Raw genomic sequence first — 4,276 nt, 5'->3', positions numbered from 1 at the left:
TGTTCACCCTGTACATAATGACAAGGATGTGGGTGCTGCGAAACGTGGACGTCTAAATTTGAAACGTGAGCTGGGAATTAGGTCAAGCAGTGAGAATTAGGCTTAACGTTTATGGTTCCACTCGTCTGTGATTTTGTCAAGAAATCGAAATTAATCGTTGTAAACAGATATAGAAAAGAGAGAAACTGAGAATTCACTGATCCACGACGAAGGACAGAAATTCCTTTCTCCAACATTTTCCAAGAAACTCGTACTTTGACATTTTACGGATTTCAAATCGTTTTCAAACGAACGGATAAATATATAACGGAATTTACGTTTCCATAACAATTCACGACCGACGATCGATTTAGAACATTAGAAGAAAAGTTGAAATTCATCAAATTTCTAAACGCAGATCTTTTAACGAAACTTTCGAATTTTCCAAATCGTTGATTAATCGTATATTATTACCTATGAAAATATACAAAAAGTTCGTGCTTACTTTCTCGAAAAGCAAACGTAACAAAGAATCAAAAAACTCCATTGAATTTGATATATAGGCTATTCGAATCTCCAGCTGCGAAGGGCTAATTATCCTGTAAATGTATTTAAGGAATTTGTCCAGTTTAAAAATTGAATAAATCTCAGCAAGCAAACGATATTTATGTTTTTACATACTCTTTGAATCATTTCGTGGTTTAAGTTAATCTTGCAACCACCCTTTACCATCCCTTAGCCTCTCACCAGTTTTCAAGAGGATTTTCTGCAGTCACGCGATAGAAATTAAAGCTACAGCAACCGGAAATAGAGAATATGCTAAGCTTCCCATTACATTTTCGCATGTCTCATAAACATAAACCTCAATTTCCTTCTACTTAATTATCGATCAAAGATAACTTTTCTCGTACTATTCGATACTTTACGAATAAGAATCGATCATCTTTTTCTTTCGATATATTGCAGGCCAAAATCCAAATGACGATTAGACGGTTTTTAACAATTATATTTAATAATTGATCGTTGTACGTGTAATAACTACATTGTTAAAGCTATATTGTCGTAGTTTTCTAAATTCTAACTTTCGCAATCGTCCTTCTTCTACTATATTACCGTGTACCAGTAACCGGTATGTATTACTACTGTGCCAACAGGAAATCTTTGTCTATTGTGCAACTTAAAATGGCTACTGTAATTTACCTCTTGACGAAGCCAGCAGAGCTTATCGCTCTTTGTATAATTTCGTTGTAACTAACAGTTATCGCATTGTTCGTCGAACAGAAGAAAATTTCTCACGATTAGCACGTTGAGATATCTCTGATACAGGTAAAAACGTTATTTTACAGACGATGCGAGAATTATTCTAAACGTTAGCGTTACTACGAAGCGTTGCTTACTTGCTAAACCAAATGTTAATAACTTTATGAATAATCGTGTCGATGAAATGAATATTTCGTCACATTATAGGAGATCCTAAATTTCAATCGATAACTATAGCAAGTTCTATAACAAGCTATTGTAGATGCAGAGAAAAATATAAAATTCAACGAAATAGTAGTAAGATGTAAAAATATAAATTCGATAAAAATTCCTACGATAAGAGGGTAATAAATCTTTTCCAGATAAGTATGACGATTAATTTGGAAGGTATCGATTGACGTGTAACGGTATAAACGCGTCATGGGGGTCTATCAACGTGACGCAGGCCAGTCTGGCCGTGGCCGAATTGCAAATAAATACGCTTCATCCGAATCTGTATCGCTGGGTCGATCGGTACAGGCAACAAAAATAAAGTTACATTTAGAGTACCCGGTATATACGTGCTAGGAGGTCGCCGCGAATGACCGAAGAGTGCCAAATCTGAAAGATCAGCTTTCTTCCATCCTTCTTACGAGTTAGAGTCGGAAAATCTCTTCTGTTGAATATTTTTTAACACTAGAAACACTACTCCGGTTTAAACTGTATGTTTCGGGATAATTGTCCATAGTTTAGTCTAAGCTATACGCTTCGAAATAGCTGATGAGTAACACCGTAAACTATAAAATTCTTTCTTCGTCTTTAACATCCGGTTCGCTTCTTCGAATCTCCCAGAATCGTAAAAATCCGATGTCTCCTTTAAATTAATTATGGCAAATTTACGATGCATCGAGAGCAATTGTAAAAGCAGTTGCCGCAACTATGCAACAGGAAAATTCCGTTATTTGCCTCCTATTTTCACTGGTGAGAACGCGCTTACAATGGCGTCATCGCATTCATCACGCGAACGTATTTTCGTGTCCAGCGAGATACGATTTAAAGAACGTCCGAACGTCACTAGAACGTATTTAAACAGATGTATTTACACCGGTGTTGAGGATAAATCCGTTAGTCGATTTCTCGCCCCTAGTTTCGACTCGATAAATCCTTAACAATGACAGACGATTAATTTCAGGCAGGATTAAGGAGATCTGCTACGAAAGGTGAAGGTAGAATGGAAAACAGGGAAATAGGACTGTAATTGATCGCGGTACTTAATTATTCTCATCTCAGACTGTGCGATCCTTGAACCGTAATCGAATTTCAATTGCGAAATTGGATAAAGATATCTCGAAGAGTTTCCGCAAAATCGAACGGAGGTGGAGATGACTAAACATTTTCTTCGTAAACAAAGATCAAAAGTCACCAGTGACATCATAAAGCTTGATCAATAATTTTTCCTACTCGTTTCTTCCAATATGCCCCCTTCTCGTCTTTCTATTCATTTTTCCGATTCTATTTGGTATTTGGTACAATTATCAAGTAAGTAAGGAATTCCTTTAAAATTCCACGCTTAACGCTATGGTTAAATTTAAAGAAACCATAGTCAAGGCTAGCGTTCAACAATTTTTCCTACTCGTTTTTTCCAATATGTCCCCTTCTCGTCTTTCTATTCATTTTTCCGATTCTATTTGGTATTTGGTACAATTATCAAGTAAGTAAGGAATTCCCTTAAAATTCCACGCTTAACGCTATGGTTAAATTTAAAGAAACCATAGTCAAGGCTAGCGTTCAACAATTTTTCCTACTCGTTTTTTCCAATATGTCCCCTTCTCGTCTTTCTATTCATTTTTCCGATTCTATTTGGTATTTGGTACAATTATCAAGTAAGTAAGGAATTCCTTTAAAATTCCACGCTTAACGCTATGGTTAAATTTAAACAAACCATAGTCAAAGCTAGCGTTGTCAAACATGACAATGGTCCTTTGTACTAAACTAAACACGCGTTTCTAAATCGAAAACGTTCCAGGAAAGAGGAACCGAAAGATACCACAAAATCACGAGTATCCGAGCTATAGCTATCGATCGGTTTGATTGTAGAAATTGTAAAATCAACGCGAAACGGGACAGAGAGTATCAAGAATTAGAAAGCCATTTAAATGGAAACAAATCGAGTGCGAGCTGATTACGTTTTTATCCAAGGAAACTCACGAATACGTGTGAAGATCGTGTTCTAACTTATCGTTACGTATCTCGTAATATATTTACGGACGACCACACGAGCAATGACATTTTCACGACGAATATACACGTGCCTGCAGCCTTGGAGAAGGCCTCGCATCGAGCAACCGAGTATCGGGTATTGCCAATGTCAATTTGGCTTGACGCTTGTCAGCAGGTAGAAACGATTGAGTTTAACGCGGTCGGTTTGCTCGAAAACGAGAAAGAATAGCTAAACGGTCGCCAACTCTTCAAATACAAAGACTGTCAAATTGCAGAAATCGAGTGTTACAAAATCGTATTTCCGAATCGATCACTTTCGACATTTCCACGAAAATTTCAACAAAAGAGCCATTAATCGTATAATTTCTAGACGATTGACGATAGTTTTCTGAGAAGCAATAAATTAATAGGTAAACATCGTCGAATATTATAAGAAGCTGTAAACAGCGCTTTTAGGTACTTGCAACATAAGGCGGATTTGTAATTTTTTTTGGATTATTTAGGTTCGCCCAAGTTAAAGATATTATACACCAAATTCTTTCATACGAATGTATAGAGTATTAATAAATAAGGGTAGAATATTGTATCGCTACAAGGGTTTTCGTAATATGGCAACGAGATGTCAGTAATTTTTGACGATTGACGATAGTTTTCTGAGAAGCAATAGATTAATAGGTAAACATCGTCGAATATTATAAGAAGCTGTAAACAGCACTTTTAGGTACTTGCAACATAAGGCGGATTTGTAATTTTTTTTTGGATTATTTTGGTTCGCCCAAGTTAAAGATATTATACACCAAATTCTTTCATACGAATGTATAGGGTATTAAGAAATAAG

The 4,276-nt window shown here is 36.2% G+C and overlaps 1 long non-coding RNA gene across 1 annotated transcript; it reads left to right on the top strand.

Moving 5' to 3' along the window:
* The first annotated feature begins 1,137 nt into the window (after positions 1-1,137).
* Positions 1,138-2,041, top strand: LOC139987568 (uncharacterized). Its single transcript, XR_011799878.1, has 2 exons — positions 1,138-1,305; positions 1,602-2,041. It is a non-coding gene; the product is annotated as an uncharacterized lncRNA (long non-coding RNA).
* Positions 2,042-4,276: the final 2,235 nt, after the last annotated feature.

The sequence above is a fragment of the Bombus fervidus genome, chromosome 5 (assembly GCF_041682495.2).
Source record: "Bombus fervidus isolate BK054 chromosome 5, iyBomFerv1, whole genome shotgun sequence".
In the NCBI taxonomy this organism is placed as follows: Eukaryota; Metazoa; Arthropoda; class Insecta; order Hymenoptera; family Apidae; genus Bombus; species Bombus fervidus.
The sequence above is the reverse complement of the archived record's forward strand: the minus strand, read 5'-3'. Positions and strand labels throughout refer to the sequence as shown.